Source organism: Herpailurus yagouaroundi, unplaced genomic scaffold (genome assembly GCF_014898765.1).
Source record: "Herpailurus yagouaroundi ecotype Mexico unplaced genomic scaffold, PumYag 162, whole genome shotgun sequence".
NCBI classification, from domain to species: Eukaryota; Metazoa; Chordata; class Mammalia; order Carnivora; family Felidae; genus Herpailurus; species Herpailurus yagouaroundi.
This window is the reverse complement of record NW_024412403.1, coordinates 68,133,688-68,154,762: the sequence shown is the minus strand read 5'-3', so window position 1 is coordinate 68,154,762 and position 21,075 is coordinate 68,133,688. Positions and strand designations below refer to the sequence as shown.

At 35.4% G+C, this 21,075-nt stretch overlaps 1 protein-coding gene across 6 annotated transcripts in view; it reads left to right on the top strand.

Annotated features, from left to right (window-relative positions):
• The first annotated feature begins 452 nt into the window (after positions 1-452).
• The window catches only part of GOLGB1 (golgin B1), an 88,348-nt gene continuing 67,725 nt past the window's right edge, over positions 453-21,075 (top strand). For 3 of the 6 annotated variants that reach the window (XM_040484644.1, XM_040484643.1, XM_040484641.1), the window contains exon 1: positions 454-579. The gene's annotated coding sequence lies outside the window, so the exon portion shown is untranslated. Of the gene's footprint in view, positions 580-8,941; positions 8,967-21,075 lie in introns of those variants that run through there. The other 3 variants (XM_040484645.1, XM_040484646.1, XM_040484642.1) reach the window with 2 other exon arrangements.

The window sequence follows — 21,075 nt, the reverse complement described above, 5'->3', positions numbered from 1 at the left end:
CTATTTTATGATTCTAAGAGTAAAACCCACATCCCCACTCCCTTCTCACAGCTCATTCAACAATCCTGTCACAGCTGGTATCCGCAGTACCGAACTACGCAAAAACCCAAGCCATAGCGTGGGTCAGTCACTATCAACACCACAGAAGAACTCGGGCTAAGTGGCCCACCCATTTCACAGCGTTAACACCTGACCCTCCCCAGAACGCCCGCCCTCCGGGCATTTCCGGTTTTCCGCAGATCTTCTTCCGGAACACTTGCTCACGTCTGACTCCGCCCCCCCATTCGTTAGAGACCATTGGCTCTTTCTTTGAGGAAGAGGAGAATTTCCTAATGTTGATTGGTTTCCGTCATTGTTGATGGGTTAGTTACAAACAAGGCGTGCCTGGTCTCCCTGGTAACGCTCTGCCAACAGCTCTGATTGGTTCTTGTCCTAATCCCATCTTCCGTCCCAACTGCGAGTGGTTGAGTCCCTTGACGGGGCGCGGCGGTGGTAGGTGTCGCGTACGGGATTCCCGAGCTGACGTGGCTTAAATTTGGGAGGGGGGCAGCTGGCGCCTCCGGCCGCAGCCTCTTCCAGGTGAGTGAGGGATACTCCCCAACTCCTCCCTTCTTTGAGTCTTTTAACGGTCACCCCTCCGCAGGGGCTGCCGAAGCGGCCACACTCGGGTCCCCTCCCTGCCCCTCCTCTTCCTATTCCGTCCTGGATCCAGCCCTACACACGCCTCCCTTCACCTACCAGGCCTAGTTCTAGTTGCCCACATGCCAGCTGGCCCTTTGGAAGGGCTTTGGGGGTCTCACTGCGCGGCCTCGGGGCACATATGCGCGGTCTGCTCTCTCCCCAGGACGTTTCTTCTCCCGGAGCGACGGAGAGGGCTCTCGGGTCAGCCCTGTCCTCTCGGCCTTGTTCCCTGAGCGGCCTGTTCAGCCCGCCCTGGGTTCGCAGTAGCTGACGTCGGAGAAAACCTGTCTGGCCCCTGCGCTCAGGTTCTAAACTTAGTTTCCGGAAGGGGAAGCGGGACCCAAAGGAATGAAAGCTTTTGAGGGCGGAGATCACAGAAACGGTGGACATAAAATGCAAAAAGGGACCTGGCAAAAGATCCTGCTAATGAGTTGCTGGTGAGATTTGGAGAGAGGAATAATCTTTGCGACGCCTTCAGCACTAAAATCCCAGGAATCAGGGGTAGACATACTGTTAGAGAAAGAGAATCCTGAAGAAAGTTCTGGAGGAAAAAGAACTTGATTTGGTGCTGTGGAGGATATTTATCTGCTTAAGGGGAGTGGTGTGTGGGAGTGCGAAGAGGAGAGTGAGTTCCTTGACAAATGAGGAATATATTTGTCCGACTTATTTTAAGAGTTCCATTTGGTCTGTGGGGAAAGGACAGTTTAAGTGTAGGACAGAGATATTTAAAATCACTGGATAAGTACTTTCACTTTTGGCGATAGTTGGAAGCTTTCTGAACTCTTAAAGAACCTTACGGTTCTTTTTGCAAGATGGCAGTGGAGAACTCCTTACAGACAGGCTTGGAGGCCTTTCCAGAAACACGAAGTAATTAAAATTTGCATGGTCAGAATGACTATGAATGGTCAAACCCAGTAAACATTAACCTGGAAATGGCAGGATTTGGTCATGGAATAGATATAGGAAGAAGTTGAAGAGAACTAAAAAGTTGCAACCATTATACACTGACAGTTTCACAACTTTTACTTTTCATCCCTTGACCATGTACTTTACTTAAATGCTTTCCTCTTCACTGCATTAACTTCGTTTGACCACATCAGTAGTTCCTAAACATTTTTACACACCCTATCAGTAGAACGTTTTTGAACAATCATATTCCAAATATGTTATATTTAATTACGGATACCATATGCATAGCACGGTAAACATATACAAAAACGTATTTAAAAGGATGAAAAAAAAATCTTGCCTACTCTCCAGGACACTCCTAACCCAATTTGGGGACCATTATAAAGTTTGTTTATTTTGCAAGAAGGCTGTTTACATTTCTAAGGATCTACAGACTGGATGGAGAAAACTTTTTTTTTTTTTTTTGAGGTCCTCCATTCTTCTGGAATGGGACCTCCTAGAAATCCTCTTTAGGCGATCCTTTTTCCCTCTGCTTGAGTCTTAAAGGCCCCCTATCTTTTTCCCTTTTGCATTAATGGATTAATTAAAAGGATGTCGATTTTATCCAGTTATAAAAATAATAAATTATTCATAAACTTCTCTTGGTTAAATACTGTTAGGAATAAATTATTTGGAACACATCTCACCACTGATCGTCACATACCAGTCTGTTGTTAGGAACCACTATATAAAAGGAGGTTAGGCTCTCTAATACTATATTTTTAATTCAGCCATGTAAAAATCAGCAATATGTACGTTAGGTAAGTTGAAATTCAATACAAAAGGGTATAATATAAAAACAAAAATCTCTTTCTCCCCTATCTACTGGCCTTTTTCTCATTCCCTACTTCCCAGAAGTAAGCATTGTAAATAATTTGCTTCTTCTTAAGAAACTTTCTGATCAGACTCAAGCACTTACCTAATATGTATCCCCCTCCTATTTCTTTCCCACAAGTGGAGTCATGATACACATACTATTCTATACCTTTCTTTTGCCTCTTGATACTATATTTTTTTCTATCCATAAGTATTAAAGTACCTCATTCTTTTAAAAGGCTATACAGCATGTCCTTGTAGAAATGTCAGAATGTACTTAGTGTGTTCCTTATTGATGGACATTGGATTGTATTTATTAGGCATCACAAACACTGCTGTAGTGAATATATAAGTATATGAGTGCTCTCATGGCCCCAGCCCTAATTTCAGCCCCAGTGATGAATGTTGGGTGATGAGGTTACTCACAAAATAGATTCTTTTTTGTATATCTCCATCAGCCAAGAAGCTTTATGGTGCTCTGTGATTAGTTAAAATATATAATCTCTCTTATGCTGTAGTTTACAAACCTTAAAACTGGGGATATTGATAGTACCTCCTTGTCGGGGTTGTTTTAATACTAAAAAAGTAAAGTAATGAGGATATATGTTTTTATATGTAAAGCTATTGAAATAATACTTAGTGCATAGTACTGCTTATATAAATTATATCTACCATTTACTTCTAAATTTGTTAATGAAAACATTTTTTTGTGTCATGAAAATTAGCTTTTCATTTTGTAATTGTAAAGTTACATCATAATATTGGATCTGTTTTTTCCAGCTGTATAGCACCATTTCCTCTCAGTTCCTCAAACCAATTGAAAATCACTTTGAGAATTAAGGAATTAAGGAAAACTACCCAGGCTCAACCAAGTACACTTTAAATAAATTTGAGGAGTGACTTGGAGATCTCACCATTTTCTGTGGGAAAATGTGATTTGAATTCCAAAGCAGATGTGTACCCAGGCATGCACTATCTTCAATTATTTATTTTTTTTTAATTTTCCCATGCATTTTGTACTAAGTTTTCTGTGGTTAGGGACATTACTTATATTTCTTTTTATGTTTTTGTGGCTCCTGGCATTATGCTCCATGCAAAGTAGGTACTTTGAAAATAATTATTTATAGCAAGCAGTGAAGACTTTGCAAAAATAATACTTATTAAATTTCTAGTGCCACCTCAACAGACGAGTGTTGAGATCCTGTGGCAGTGTTTGTGGAAGGTGTAGCTAGCATTGACTTGAAAGATTGTTTTATTTGCCTGTTTTATTGAAGGCTGGCCTTGGCATGAAGCCCTGATTTTTTTTTCTTTTCCCAAATTGCTACTCATAGTTCTGGTGCTTTATAAAACAATAGCAAGAGCATTTTTTGTCCCAGCAGTCACACATATTCCTTACATGAATTTATTATAGTGAACATGAATATTTTCCCCCATTTGTCCATTTCTGTCCTACAGTGAGCCTAAACAGAGGGGTAGATCCATCTTTCTTCATTTGGCTTAAGCATGACTAGTTTGTCTCTTTTGCCCTCTAGTTCTCAACCTTTCAACTACATAAAGCACTTAACTGTGCCTGAGATACCCTTCCCAATTACATTTCCACATTTTCCTTTTATGACAGCCACACAAATCACTCTTGAATCATGGAGTCATAGTACTGGGCGTTAGAATATTTGTCAGTCTTCTTCACTTGAAGATGAGGAAACTGTAAGGTAACTTACCCAGCATAGTACAGCCTCTTTGTGTTGGAGCCAGAGCTGAAGGCTCAGTTCCTGGCTCCCAATTTGGTGCTTGTTCCACTACTTCCTTTCTCATGGACCTGTCCGATTATTGTATCAATCTATGAGAAACTCCTTTTACTTTGACCTGAAATGGTACATCCTTTATACTGATCTTTCCTTTCTTTTTTTTTTTTTAATTTTTTTTTTTTAACGTTTATTTTTTTGAGACAGAGAGAGACAGAGCATGAACGGGGGAGGGTCAGAGAGAGGGAGACACAGAATCTGAAACAGGCTCCAGGCTCTGAGCTGTCAGCACAGAGCCTGACGCGGGGCTCGAACTCACGGACCACGAGATCATGACCTGAGCCGAAGTTGGCCGCTTAACCGACTGAGCCACCCAGGCGCCCCTTTCCTTTCTTAAAATGTACATATTTTTAAATGGTTATGTGAGGAAAGTAACTTATTTTTCATTTGAAGAGCTTTTTATCTTATTCAGTAATGCTTTTTTAGTAGAGATACTTTGAAATGTATTCATTTCTCTTGAGTGTCAGTTTTCTTTATCTTAAAATGGCAATGATGATGATACTGATCTTGCAGATTTTGTGAGAATTATAGAGAAATTTGTATAAAGTACATATTGCTCAACAATTATTTCCAATAATAATATCATGATCCTATGTTCATTTGTATGTATCTTCATGTGCAGTAATTTTCAGTAGGCTGCTGGTGGAGACACACCCTTCTCAGGAGGATGAATCAAAATCTCATGCATGGCAGTGGTGGATACCAATGGTGGGGAGAGTTTGAGAAAACATTTGGGATTTTAATTGTATATTTGGGGGGAAAAAAAAAAAACAACTTTCCCAATAGAAATTACATATCCCTCACAGTCTTCTTGGCTAATGGTGATATACAAAAGATTTGGTTTAGGGCATACCACCTTCAGTATACATGTGTGCATACGTTTGGCCACAGATGATAACACGTTTTACATTTCTCTAAAGGTCCTATGGTTCTAAAATGGTTGGGAATGTTGCCACAATGTCTGAAATCTCAGTACTTTCTGTTTAGCCCTAAAGGTAGTAGCAGAAGCAAGCAGTAGAATCCAAGCTAGTTAGAGCAGAAAGTGTGAGTACAAACAGAAGGACTATGATAGAGGTAGGTTGAGGGTTGGTTTGAGAATCTGAAGTGAAAATGATGGGAAGTGGCCAGTGATTGAGGTATTTATAGGTCATGGTGTGTGACCAAGCCAGGGGTTAAGTTGAGTAACTCTGTTATAGACGGCTCTAGCTGTTAATTGATTTTTTAAAAGACCTTTTTATTGTAAAATAAAATTCAAGAAGAAAAAAACACACACACCAAAAGACATATAGCTTGATGAATTATTAGGAGGTAAACATTCTTATCATAACTGTGAGGTCAAGAAATCTAACTTTGTCAGTCATCTGAGAAACTCCTCCATTTGCTCTCTCCTTCCTTTCACAGTAATCACTTCCTTGTGGTTTCTCTATGGTTTTATCACCCAAATGTGAATCTTTTCCCTCCCTTCCCCCCTTTTCAACTCAGTGTCTCTTAAGTCCTTTCCTTATAATTTTTGTTGAAGAACTTAGACTTTTTGACCTGTGGAGTTTCCCACACTCTGAGAATTTCACTTTCATGGGGCAATTCAGCATATTCCTGTATCCTTTGCGTTTCCTACAAATTGGCAGCTGGATCCAGAGGCTTCACCATATAGATGGTGATAGAGTCTTTCATCAGAAGGTTCCTATATCTGGTTTTGTTCTTTTTGTTGTTATCAGCTATTGATGTTCAATGTCTACATCCATGAATTCATAAGGAGTTGCAAAATAGTAGACTAAATATTCCAGTTCTACCATTTTGTTTTCATTTGTTAGCTGAAATATTTTATATGGATATGGATCCCCTTATCTACTATTTGGTTCCTGAATGGTAAAGTTCAAATAGAAAAGTCAAGATAAATCCTTGACGTTGTTAGTTTTCAAGATACTTAGTTTACCTGATGAGTTTAATATGAACTTGTGGATTGAAGTATTTTTGGTGGGTTTCAATCCATTGCAATTGATGTTCTTCTTAGAAACTCACTTGTACTTTGGCCTGTGAGAACCTTCTCAATTTGGATCCTGGGTCCTTTTTTTTTTTGTTTTTTGTTTTTGTTTTTTTTTTTTTTTAGGAAAGAAATGAAATTCACTTTTATTAATGAAGATATTGTGTATACTAAATTTACAAAGAAAAATCTATCAAAAACCACATAGAACTAATGGGTACATTTAACAAGGTCACATGATACAAGGTCAATATGGAAACATAAATTATATTTGTATGTAGAGCAACTATTTGGAAAATAATAGTAAAACAATATTAGAGTAGAATAGAAAATTTAAATACATAGGGATAAATTCAACAAAGTATGTGTAAACCCTGTACTATTAAAATTATAAAAAAAATACAGAAATTTTAAAAGACCATAAAAAATCCCTGTTTCTGGATTATAAAACTGGATCACATATTGTTTTTTTTTTTTCCCCCAGGTCCTTTTGACATGACTCTAGTTAGCCTTTGATTGCTTCCTTGCTATTTGTATGACAAGATGTTTTTAGGCTTATTGTGTACATTTCCTATTTCAGAACAGGAATTAGCCATTTCTCTAAGAAGCTCTCCTACTTAAAAAAATTTTTAATGGAAAATAGTATTGCAAGACCCCAATCTAGCACTAGAGATGTTCATTGCCTCTCAGTTTATCATTATTTTTAAGTCTTTTCAGTGGACAGAGCTAGGAAAATAGATGTACTGAGGTAAAATGCCTTGTAAGTTTATACTGATGCTTTCAACTCAAATCCAAGATCAGTTTTTATCTTGGGGTTCTTAATTTCTTCTGTTTTACACCTGTATTACCTTTTTTCACATTGAAAATATGATAGAATTACTATGCCTGTTAATTGCTCAGTTATTGCACTTTAATTCCACATGGTACATGTGGTACTTGTCAAGGAATAATAATACTAATACAGTCACCACTAATGTTGGTTATTGAAAATAGTTCTAAAGGGTTTTTTGTTTTTTGTTTTTTTTTTGGCATATATGATTCACATTCTTCCCAGGTTTTCTTCATGGTAGCCCTATATATTGTTAGAGCATGTAATTATTTAATATTATGTTCTCTCCATACCAGTGTTAGTTCTACAAATAACTATATATTTAGTGCTTACCACCAGTCTTTATGATGATGTTTAATCATTTTGGTCATCTCAAGCTTTCTCTTTAGTAGGTGCCTTAGGAAATATTCGTGGGAAAATTTTTCATGAATTTTCTTGCATGCTTTTAACATTCTCTCTGTGCTTTTTATATCAAAAATGAAGGTCATTTTTGCTGAAAATAAAATCCTTGGCTCACATTTTCTTTCCCTGAATATCTCAAATGTGGAACTGTAGGATATTTTTCCTGGCAAAAACATTATAAAAAGTCTGATATTATTATTATTATTATTATTATTATTATCATTAGACAAGTCACATGATCTTTTGACCTAAATCTTAAAGATTATTTTTAAGTCCATTAGTTTTACTAGAATGTCTTCTTGGTCATTATGGGTTGATAACCCCTGCTACATGGTAGACTCTTTCAATATGTAGCTTCAAAGTTCAAAATTTAAAATTTCAGTTAAATGCTCTTCAGTTTTAGCTTTTTGTGTCTTTTCTGTAACTTTGGTTACAGAAACTTTGGTTTTCTTCTGCAGGGAATTTGATTGTCCACGTGCTTATCATCAATCTTTATCACTTTCTTCTGGTTCCCTTTGTATTGATTACCTTTAAAAATTTTTTTAAGAATAAAAACATTTTTATTGGGATGCCTGGGTGGCTCAGTTGGTTAAGCGTCTGACTCTTGGTTTCAGCTTAGGTCATGATCTTGGGGTCATGAGATCGAGCCCCAAGTCGGGCTCTGCACTGACAGTGTGGAGCCTGCTTGGAGTCTCTGTTTCCCTTTCTGTATGCCCCTCCCCTACTCACACATGTGCCTCCCACCACTAAATAAATAATAAACAAACTTAAATAAAAAAATTATTAGGAATAATTTTAGGTTTACTATAGAAAATATGTAGACAATTTAGAGTCAACTATACTCCTGAGAAAATGAATTTGTCAAAACTAAGAAACCAGTGATGAGTCATAACTAACCTCCATACTTTCTTTTTAATTTCATTAGTTTCAACATTAATGTCCTTTTTTCTGTTCCAGGATCAAATTATAGGACATCACATTGTATTTAGTTCATTCCTTTTTCTTTCTTTTTAAAAATTGAGATAAGTGTAGAGTCATATGCACTTGTAATGAAATAATACAGAAAGATCCCTTGTACACTTTGTCTTGTTTCTCTCAAAGTTTAAAATTTTATAAAACTATTGTGTAATATCACAACCAGGATACTAACATTAATGCACTCCCACCTTTATATGTGTGTGTGTAAGTTCTATACAACTTTATCACCTATCTAGGTTCACGTATCCACTGCTACAGTTAAGATATCAAATAGTTCCAACACAAGAACACCTTCTGTTGCTTTTTTATAACTTCAGCCACCTCCTGCCTTTCTGCTTCCAAACCCTCCATAAGCATGGGCAACCACTGATCTGTCTTCCATTTCTAAAATTTTGTGACTTCAAAAATATTATATAGGTGTAGGATTATATAGTATGTAACTTTTGGAAAATCGGCTTTTTTTTCATTCAGCAGGAGATTCATCGAAATTATTGGTTTGTTCCTTTTGATTGCTGTGTAGTGTTCTATGGTATGTATATACCACAGTTTGTTTAACCATTTTCTTGTCAAAGGACTTCTTTGCTGATTACAGTTTGGGGCTCTTAACAATTGAAGCTACTATGAACATCATGTACAGGTTATTGCGTGAATTTAAGATTTCGTTTCTCTGAGACAAATGCCTAAGAGTAAAATTGCTGGGTCATAAGGTAGTTGCATGTTTAGTTTACAGGTAATTTCTTTTTGATTTATAAAATTATCCTTTATCTTAACTTTCTTTTTTCCTTAAGGCATGACTTATGAATGTTCATTTTCCTGGGTATTTTTTGTTTGTTTTAGTTTTATCTCATTTCCAAAATGATTTTTAAAACTTTTCAATTATTTCTTGAGTTTCCTCTTCAGTTTTGGGTTTTTCTACTGGGGAAGGTAAATTGATAAATATATTTGTTTTAATTTATTTCAAATCAAAGAAAACCTATACATGTGTTCAGCCAAGTTTGCATCATAGAACAACCTATCAAAGTTTAATCTTTCTTTTGTAAAAGTAAATATGACACGTATCTCTATCATATACTTAACTATTTGTGCTCTGGTGTGCTCTTAGTTGGTGTATAAAAATGTATCAATTATAGTTAGCTATTAATTTTTGTTAACAAAATGTTAATGTTGGAAATAGATATTGTCATTGTTATTTTTGAGCTTTATTGAGGTATAATTGACAAAAATGTACATGTCTAAAGTACACAATGTAATATTCTGCTATACATAGACATGTTAAATTATGACCTCAATCAAGCTAATTGAAATATGGAAAATACCCATCACCTCACATAATTACCATTTTGTGTGTGTGGTGAGAACATTTAAGATGTACTCTGTTAGCAAATTTCAGGTATACAGTACAGTGGGTTTTTTAAAAAATATTTATTTATTTTTGAGAGGGAAAGAGTGAGCAAGCTGAGGAGGGGCCAAGAAAGAGGAAGACAGAGATCTGAAGCAGGCCCTGTGCTGACAGCAGAGAGCTCTATGTGGGGGTTCACTTGAACCACCCAGGTGCCCCAATACAGAGTTTTTAAAAAAATGTTTGTTTATTTTGAGAGAGAGAGGGAGAGAGAAAGAGAGAGAGAGAGAGAGAGAGAGAGAGAGAGAGAGAGAGAATGCGTATCAAGCAGGCTCCACGCTCAGCATGGAGCCCAATGTGGGGCTCAATCACACGAATGCAAGGTCATGACCTGAGCGTATATCAACAGTTGGATGCTTAATCGACTGAGCCACTCAAGTGCCCCTCAATACAGTGTTATTAACTGTAGTCACCATGCTGTACATTAGATCTCCAGAATTTATTCATTCTGCATAACTGAAAGTTTGTACCCTTTAACAAATATCTCTTTATTTCCCTTACCCACTCTTCCTTGGCAACCACTATTTTACTGTCTGCTTCTACAAGTTTGACTTTTTTAGATTCTGTGCATAAGTGAAATCATGCAATATTTGTCTTTCTGTACCTGGTTTTATTTCACGTAGTATAATGTCCTCTAGGTCCATCCATGTTCTTGTAAATGACAGGATTTCATTATTTTTTTAGGGCAGAATGATATAGTATACACACACACACACACACACACACACACACCACATTTTCTTTATCTGTTCATGTGTCAGTAGACACTTAGGTTGATTCTATATTTTAGCTATTTGTGAGTAATGCTGCAATGAACATGGGATTTCAGATATCTCTTTAAGATACTGCTTTCATTTCCTTTGGATATATACCTAAAAGTGGCATTCCTGGGTCATATGGTAGTTCTATTTTTAAATTTTTTGAGGAACCTCCAGACCTTTTTGTGTAATAGCTGTATCAATTAATATTCTTACCAATAGTGTACAAGGGTTCCTTTTTCTCCACATCCTGGCCAACACTTGTTATCCATTGTTTTTTTGAAAATAGCCATTCTAACAGGTATGAGGTGATAGTGTGTGTGTGTGTGTGTGTGTGTGTGTGTGTGTGTGTGTGTCTGTGTGTGTGTGTGTTTAAAATTTAAATTCAAGTTAGTTAACGTATAGTGTAATACTGGTTTCAGGAGTAGAATTTAGTGATTCATCACCTACATATAACACCTGGTGCTCATCCCAACAAGTGCCCTCCTTAATGCCCATAATCCGTTAAGGTCATCCTCCCACCTGATATTGTGGTTTTAATTTGTATTTCCCTAATGATTATTGGTGTTGAGCATTTTTTTCCATACAACTTGCCCATTTGTATGTCTTCTTTGGAGAAATATCTGGCCAGTTCCATTGCCCATTTTAAAATCAGATTGTTTCTTGCTATTGAATTGTTTGAATTTCTCACATATATTTTGGATATTAATCCTTTATCAGATGTATGGTTTGCAAATATTTTTTCCTGTTCTGTAGGTTGTCTCTTTATTCTGTTGTTTCCTTTGCTGTGGAGCATTTTAATTTGATGCAATCTCATTTGTCTATTTTTGCTTTTGTTGTGTGTACTTTTGAGGTCGTATTCAAAAAATTATTGTCAAGACCAATGTTAAGAAGCTTTTCCCCTCTGCTTTCTTCTGCTAGTTCTACAGTTTTAGGTCTTGTGTTTAAGTCTTTAATACAGTTTGAGTTGATTTTTGTGTGCAGTATGAGATAGGGTCCAGTTTCATTCTTCTGCATGTGGATACCAGTTTTCTCAGCACCACTATTAAAATAGGGCCTATCCTTTCCCCATTGTGAATTCTTGGCACCTTTTTTGAACATCAGTTCGATGTAAATGTATGTATTTATTCCTGGGCTCTTTATACTGTTCTAGAGGTCTGTATGACTGTTTTCTGCAAGTATCTTAATGTTTCAATTGTTATAGCTTTATGTTCTATTTTGAAAGCAAAAGTGTTATGCCGCCAGCTTTATTCTTGCTCAAGATTGCTTTGGCCATTCTAGATCTTTTGTGGTTCCATATGATTTAGATTTTTCTTTTTTTAATTTCTGTGGAAAAAGGCATTGGAATTTTGATAGGCATAGCATTGAATCTGTAGATTACTTTGAGTGGTATAGGCTTTTAATAATGTTTTTCAAGTCTGTGAACATGGGATACCTTTCCATTTATTTGTGTCTTCTCAGTTCCTTTCATCAATGTCTTATAATTTTCAGTATACAAATCTTTCACATCCTTTGTTAAATTTATTCCTTTAAAAAAAAATAATTTATTGTCCAGTTGGCTTCCATACAACACCCAGTGCTCATCCCAGCAAGTGCCCTCCTCAATGTCCATCACCCACTTTCCCCTCTCCCCCGCCCCACATCAACCCTCAATTTGTTCTCTGTACTTAAGAGCCTCTTATGGTTTGCCTCCCTCCCTCTCTGTAACTTTTTTTCCCCTTTCCCTCCCCCATGGTCTTCTGTTAAGTTTCTCAAGATCCTCTTTCAACAATAGCCAAATTATGGAAAGAGCCTAAATGTCCATCAACTGATAAATGGATAAAGAAGATGTGGCTTATATATACAATGTTAAATTTATTCCTAAGTATTTTATTTTTTAAAATGCTATTATAAATGGCTTTATTTTCTTAATTTTGAGGGGATAGTTTGTTGTTGGTACAGAGAAACATAATTTTTGTATACTGATTTTATATCCTGAAACTTTATTGAATTAGTTTGTTAGTTGTAATAATTTTTAAAAGTTTTTTAAATGTTTTTTTATTTATTTTTGAGAGAGAGAGACAGAGCACTAGAGGGGGAGGGGCAGGGAGAGAGGGAGACCCAGGATCTGAAGCAGGCTCCAGGCTCTGAGCTTTTAGCACAGAGCCCCACACGGGACTCGCTGGAACCCATGAACTGTGAGATCATGACGTGAGCTGAAGTCAGACCCTTAACTGACTGAGCCACCCCAGCACCCTGGTTGTAATAATTTTTTGGTGAAATCTTTAGGGTTTCTTATATGTAAGGCCATGTTATCTGCAAAAAGAAAATTTTGCTGCTTTCTGATTTCAGTGCCTATTATTTCTTTTCCTTCCCTCATTGATCTGGCTAGGACTTCCAGTACTGTATTGAATAGATGTGGTGAGAATGGGCATCTTTATCTTCTTTCTGATTTTAGAGGAAATGCTTTTAGCATTTTGCCATTGAGTATGATATAACTGTGGGCTTGTATATGGCCTTAATTATACTGAGGTACATTCCTTCTGTACTTACTCGGTTGAGAGTTTTTATCATGAAAGGATGTTGAATTTTTTTAATGCTTATTCTCCATCTATTGAGATGATTATGTGATATTTATCATTCCTTCTGTTAATTTAGTACATCACATTTATTGATTTGTGGATATTGAACCATCCTTGTATCTTAGGAATAAATCCTACCTGACATGGTGAATGATCCTTTTAATGTGATGTTGAATTGAGTATGCTGGTATTTTGTTGAGGATTATTGCATCTATTTCATCAGGGATACTGGCCTATAATTTCCTTGTTGTGTCCTTGTCTGGATTCAGTATCCAGGTAATACTGTCCTCATAAAATGAATTTGAGAGTGTTTCCTCTCCTTCAGTTTTTTTTAGACTAGTTTGAGAAGGATTAGCATTAATTCTTCTTTAAGCATTTTTTTAGAGTTTACTAGTGAAGCCATCAAGTTCTGGGCATTTCTTTGTTGAGAGGTTTTTGGGTCAATCTCTTTATGTTATTGGTTTGTTCAGATTTTGTTTCTCATGATTCATTCTTGGTAAGTTGTATGTTTCTAGGAATTCATCTGTGTCTTCCAAGTTATCCAATTTTTTTGCATATAGTTATTCATGGTAGTCTCTTAAGATCCCTTATATTACTGTATTCTCAGTTGTAGTGTCTCCTCCTTCACTTATGATTTTATTCATTTGAATCTCTCTTTTCTTAGTCTAGCTAAAGGTTTGTCAATTTTGTTTATCTTTTCAAAAAACCAGTTACATTGAAAAACTTAGTTTTATTGGTGTTTTCTATTGCTTTTTTAAGTCTCCATTTCCTGCTTTGATATTTATTTCCTTCCTTCTGCTTTCACCTTAGTTTTTCTTTCGCTAGATCCTTGAAGTGTCAAGTTACATTGTTTATTTGAGATCTTTCTTTTTTCTTAATGTAGGAGGCTATCTCCACAAACTTTCCTCTTAAAACTGCTTTTGCTGTGTCTCATTAAGTTTCCATGGATATGCCATGTTTCCATTTTCATTTGTCTCAATATAATTTTTTATTTCCTTTGTGATTTCTTCTTTGACCCATTGATTCAGGAGCATATTGTTTAATTTCCACATATTTGTTTGTGGATTTTCCAATTTTCTTCTTGCTATTTTTTGCATATTAAAAGTAATTTTATTTCTTCTTTTAATGTTTTTTTTTCTTTAAATTTAATTCCAGTTAGTGATCATACAGTCTTGTATTAGTTTCAGGTGTACAATATGGTGATTCAGCAATTACATACATCACATGGTGCTCATCACAAGTGCACTCCCTAATCCCCATCACTTATTTAACCCATCTTCCACCATATCCCCTCTGGTAACCATCAGTTCTCTGTAGTTAAGAGTTTGTTTCTTGTTTCTCTCTCTCTTTGATTTTTAGTTTCATACCATTGTCATCAGAAATAATACTCAATATGATTTCAATATTCTTAAATTTGTAAAGACTTATTTTGTGTCACAATATATGATCTATATCCTAGATAGTGTTCCATGTGCGCTTGAAATGAATGTGTATTTTGCTGCTTTTGTTATGTTATGTATATGTCTGTTAGGTCCATTTAATTTAATGTGTAGTTCAAGTACATTGTTTTCTTATTGCTTTCTTATGCTTTTATTGCTTTTCTGTCTGGATGACATATCTGTTGTAAGGGAATTGAAGTCTACCACTATTATTGTATTGCTGTCTATTTCTGCCTTCAGTTCTGTGAACATTTGCTTAATATATTTAGCTTTCTGATACTGGGTGTATATATATTTATTTACAAGTATTATATCCTCTTGATGAATTGACCCCTTTATCATTGACCCCTTTACCATTGACCTTTTCTCTGCCTGTCATTACAGTTTTTAACTAAAAGTTTATTTTGTCTTTTATTAGTCACCTTTGCTTTCTTTTGGTTACCATTTGCATGGAATATCTTTTTCCATCTCTTCACTTTCAGTCTCTGTGTAACCTTAGAGCCAAAGTGAGTCTCTTGTATGCAGCATATAGTTGGATTTTGTTTTTTAAATCCATTCAGCCACTCCATGTCTTTTGATTGTATAATTTAATCCAATTATATTTAAAGTAATTTTTGAAAGAATTTACTATTGCCATTTTATTAATAGTTTTCTGACTGTTGTGTGGTTCATTTGTTCCTTTCTTCTCTTGCTGCCTTTATGGGTATTTCAATTTCTGACGTATGGCTTTTCATGTCTTACATCATTTTAGTTGATTTAGTAGGTTGTAATTTTGAGTTATTTTGAGCATGACTCTTTGACATGCTTCCATTTTCTGTATGGATATTATTCTGCTATTTTTCTTAAAATGACTTTGTATGGAGATTGTGTTACTTTTCAGGTGCTCATTTTTGTGTTAATTTAATGTTGCTAAACTTTTAGAAGGACATTTATTTTGGATAGCCTTTCTAACTTCACAGAGTTCCCTCTTACATTGTTTTCCAATATTGGTTCAAATATGTGGCCATTGGATTTCTGAGATTTCCTGACTCCTTTTCTACTACCCCCAGCTCACTCTTTATCTGGATCTTCCTTTGTTGTCTGTTGACTCAGTTTTGATGCATTTTGGTTCTGCTCTTACTAGAGGCCCTGTTCTGAAAGAGAGCCATGACTCTTCAGTTTTGAGAGTTCATGGGGCCCAGACTCTTTAGTCATTTTAAATCTTGCAGGCTCCTTGCTCTTATGTGTGTTGGAGTATGGGTATACCTCCCTTTTTCAGCTGCTATTCTTTAATTGGCTCAGCACATTTTCCAGTGAATACCCACTGGCTCTTTTGTGGTTCTCTTGGTTTATCTGTCACAGTCTTATAGCTTCTGTATGGCAGCATTATTTTACCTCTTTCCTCTTAAGGTTTTTGGATGGAGAATTAAATATACATAGGACAGATTAACAGGGAAAGCATACAGATTTATTTAGTATAAATTTTAAGTGACACTGGAGCCCTCATAAGGAAATGAAGACTAAAAGAAGCAATTAGAATGGAACACTTATATATTGAGTTGGACAAGGAGCAGTAAATTGTGATAACAGTACAAGGCAAAGGGGTAGTTAGTTAATCATGGAAAAGTGACTAGGAAGATAAGGATTCACATACAAGGTTTGTTTGTACAGATTCCTCTTGGCTTCAACTCCCCATCCCTGGAGATAAGAATGTTACTTTCCTTCTAATATAAGGAGGACATCTTCCATATGAGGTTTTTTATCTTGCTTTCAGGAAGAAAAAGGAGAGGTCAGAGCATCCTTCTTGTACCTGCTATTTTTCAAGTGCCTTTAGCTCAAAATAATCTTTAAGCCAAAGTGACAGATTTTGGGGTGGAACATTCTGCCACTCTTCACTTCCCTTTTCCTCCCACATGGACAACAATGACATGCAGATCTTGTGGCTGTTGGTGGTTTATCTATATCCATGTTTATTTTAGAGTTTGTGGGAAACTTTGTCACATTGTTTTTTTGGTAAAGCCTGTATATGGGTTTTTAGTTTTGTTATCTAGTTGCTTTGTCAATTTTTATGTGGGAAATCAGGAAGTTCCCACAATCTGTGCTGTTTGCAATCCCCATTTTTTCAGAGTCCCATCAGTTGGTTGATTTTGTGTGTGTGTGTTTATTCCTGATGTGGTCTGAAAAATCTGAAGATAAAATGATTCTGTTTGATAGATTAGGTTCTGTTATGACTTTCTTTGATTAGTGCAAATCTATGTGCCTATTAGGCACATAGTTAATGGTGTTCATTTCTTTCACTAATGGTTGCTATAGAAAATTCAGTCTTGAGAGTTGAAAACAAAGTTTAGTCTATGTAATGGTGAGTTGTGATTTTTTTTAACTGACTATAGTTATAAGTCTCACAGCTTGAATGAGTGGTTATATATGGTCCTATATATTTATGTGTGGTCCTATGTTGCCTTTTTAGTAGTTATATATATAGTTGTATGTGGTCCTATGTTGCCCTTCTAGGAGTGGTTTTCTTTTTCCTAAAGTTTCATGTACATCTCTTTTCTAAGTGTTATATGCTAGTTTGGTTATCCAAGATCACCTGTTATAGAAACAAAGACCTCACCACTTCTTTCTTGATTAAGGACCATGGTTGCCCTAAACATTATTACTGTTTTAAGTAGAAGAAAACTTTAGGGGTAATTGTTTTTAATTCAAGTGCTTATTTTGTACAAGAGCTTTTATATTTCTCCCTGCTGAGTCTTTTGAAAGCCAAATAACATTTTATCATTAAACATAAAATTTAGTGTAATTACTTATACTAGTGCTATGCACAGTCCAGTTCTATTTTGATTTTTCCTATCAAAACATTAATATTCTCACTTCTATGGACTAGCAGTTGACACTGGTCTGAATGAATGAATGAGTAAATAATAAATAAGGGATGTGTGGGTGTATGTGTATTTATATATTTGTGTGTATTATGTGTATGTATATTATTTTGTGTGTATTATCTATATTTGTCTTTTTCTTCTTTAGTGAGTTTTTTTAGCTTATATCTTTTAAGGAATTATCCCATTTCTTCTATGTTGATGAATTTATGGGCATAGAATTATTTGTACTGTTGTGTTACAATATTTTAATGTATGTTAGATCTGTACTGATGTCTCCTTTTTCATAACTGATATTGATAACTTGTGTCTTTATTTATTTTTTTTTCTTGGTCAGCCTGACTAGAGCATTATCAATTTTGTTGATCTTTTCAAAGAACAAACTTTTTTTTTTTTAAGTTTTTATTTTAATTCTAGTTAGCTAACGTATAGTGTTATATTTATTTCAAGTGTACAATATAGTGATTCAACAATTCCATACATCAGAGGCACCTGGGTGGCTCAGTCAGTTAAGCATCTGACTCTTGATTTCGGCTCAGGTGATGATCTCACGTTTCATGAGATAGAGCCTTGCATTGGGGTCTGTGCTGTCAGCACAGAGCTTGCTTGGGATTCTCTCCCTCCCTCTTTCTCTGCCCCCCCCCCCAAATAAATAAACAAACATAAAAAGAAAATTCCATATATTACCCGGTACTCATTACAATAAGTGCACTCCTTAATCCCCATCACCTAATTAACCCATCCCTCACCTACCTCCCCTCTGGTAATCATCAGTTTGTTCTCTATAATTAAGAGTCTGTTTCTTTATTTGTCTCTTTTTTCCCCCTTTGCTTATTTGTTTTTTCTTAAATTCTTCATATGAGTGGTATCATATGGTATTTGCCTTTGTTGGACTGACTTATTTCACTTACGATTATACTCTCTAGTTCCATCCATGTTATTGCAAATGGCAAGATTCTGTTATTTTTTTATGGTGGCATAATATTCTTTTGTGTGTGTATATATGTATATATATATATATATATATACACAGACATGTGTATACACGTATATATGTATGTGTGTATATATATATACAGATATATGGGTATACACATGTATGTATATATATACATATTTATGTATATATTTATATATACACACATACACATACACACATGTGTATACCCATATATATGTATATATATATATATATACACACATACCATATCTTCTTTATTCATCAATCTATGGACACACTTGGGCTGCTTCCGTATCATGGCTGTTGTAAATAAACATAGGGGTATGTGTATCCCTTTGAATTAGTTTTTTGTATTCTTTGGGCAAATACCTAGTAGTGCAATTGCTGGATCATATGGTAGTTCTATTTTTAACTTTTTGAGGAACCTCCATACTGTTTTCCAGAGTGGCTACACCGATTTGCATTCTCACCAACAGTGCAAGAGTGTTCCTTTTTCTCCGCATCCTTGCCAACACCTGTTGTTTCTTGTGTTGTTGATTTTAGCTATTCTGACAAGTGTGAAGTGATAAACCATTGTGGTTTGATTTGCATTGCCCTTATGGTAAGTGATGATGAACACCTTCTTATGTGTCAGCCATCTCCATGACTTCTTTGAAGAAATGTCTGTTCATGTCTTCTGCCCATAATTTAATTAGATGATGATTTTTTTTAGTGTTGAGTTTTATACTAACCCTTTATAGGATATGTCATTTGCAAATATCTTCTCCCATTCTGCAAGTTGCCTTTGCATTTTGTTGATATTTCCTTTGCTGTGCAGAAGCTTTTCATTTTGATATAGTCCCAGTAATTTATTTTTGCATTTTCCCCCTTGTCTTAGGAGATATATCTAGAAAAAAGTGCAACAGCCAATGTCAAAGAGGTTACTGCCTGTGTTCTCTTCTAGGATTTTTATGGTTTCAGATCTCACATTCAGGTCTTTAATCCATTTTGAATCTATTTTTGTGTAAGGTATAGGAACGTGATCCAGTTTCTTTCTTTTTGCATGTTGCTGTCCCACTTTCCTAATGTTTTCCTCTTCCTTATTGAAGAGAGTCTTTTTCCCATGGGATATTCTTTCCTGCTTTGTCAAAGATTAATTGACCATATTGTTGTGGGTTTACTTCTGGGTTTTCTATTCTGTTCCATTGATCTATGGGTCTGTTTTTGTGCCAGTACCATACTGTTTTGATTACCACAGTTTTGTAATATAACTTGAATTTCAGAATTGTGATGCCTACAGCTTTGTTTCTCTTTTTCATGATTGCTTTTGCTATTTGGGGTCTTTGGTGGTTCCATACAAATTGTAGAATTGTTTGTTCTAGTTCTGTGAAAAATGGTGTTGGTATTTTGAGGGGGGGGTTGCATTAAGTCTGTTGATTGCTTTGGGTAGTATAGACATTTTAATAATATTTGTTCTTCCAACCCATGAGCATAGAATGTTTTTCCATTTCTTTGTGTCATTTACAGTTTCTTTCTTCAGTGTTTTATAGTTTTTAGAGTACAATTATTTCTCTTCTTTAGTTAGGTTTATCCCTAGGTATTTAATTATTTTTGGTGCAGTTACAAATGGGATTGTTTTCTTAATTTCTCTTCTGCTTCATTATTGGTGTATAGAAATGCAACAAATTTCTGTACATTGATTTTGTATCCTGCAGTTTTACTGAATTCATTTATCAGTTCTAGCAGTTTTTGATGGAGTCTTTTGGGTTTTTTATATATAGTATCATGTCATCTGCAAATAATGAAAGTTTCAGTTCTTTCTTACCAATTTGGATGCCTTTTATTTCTTTCTCTTACCTGATTGTTGTGGCCAGGACTTCTATGTTGAATAAAAGCAGTGAGAGTGGACATCCTTCTCTTGTTCCTAACCTTAGAGGAAAATCTCTCAGTTTTTGATGTTGGCTGTGGGTTTTTCATATATGGCTTTTATTATGTTGAGGTATGTTCCCTCTACAGCTACTTTGCTGAAGATTTTTATCATGAATTGATATTGTACTTTATCAACTGCCTTTTCTGTATCTATTGAAATGATCTTGTGGTTCTTAACCTTCCTCTTATTGATGTGATTATCACACTGATTGATTTGCAAATATTGAACCATTCTTGTAGCCTAGGAATAAATCCTCCTTGATCATGAATGATTTTTTTAAAATACTAATTTGATTTGCTAGTATTTTGTTGAGGATTTTTAAATCTGTGTTCATCAGGGATACTGACTTGTAGTTCTCTTAAGTGGTGTCTTTATCTGTTTTTGAAATCAGTGTACTACTGGCCTCATAGAATGAATTTGAAAGTTTTCCTCCCTTTGCTATGTTTTTGCAAAATTTTGAGAAGAATAGCTAAATGGTATTCTAGTTTGGTAGAATTCACCTCTGACTTGTTTTGCTGGGAGTTTTTGACTACTGATTCAGTTTCTTTTCTGGTTATCAGTCTGTTCAGATTTTCTATTTCTTGTTTCATTTTTGATAGTTTATGTGTTTCTAGGAATTTATCTATTTCTTCCAGGTTGTCCAGTTTGTTGACATATAGTCTTTCATAATATTCTCTTATAATTGTTTGCATTTCTGTGGTGTTGATTGTTATTTCTCCTCTCATTTGTGATTTTATTTGAGTCCTTCCTTCC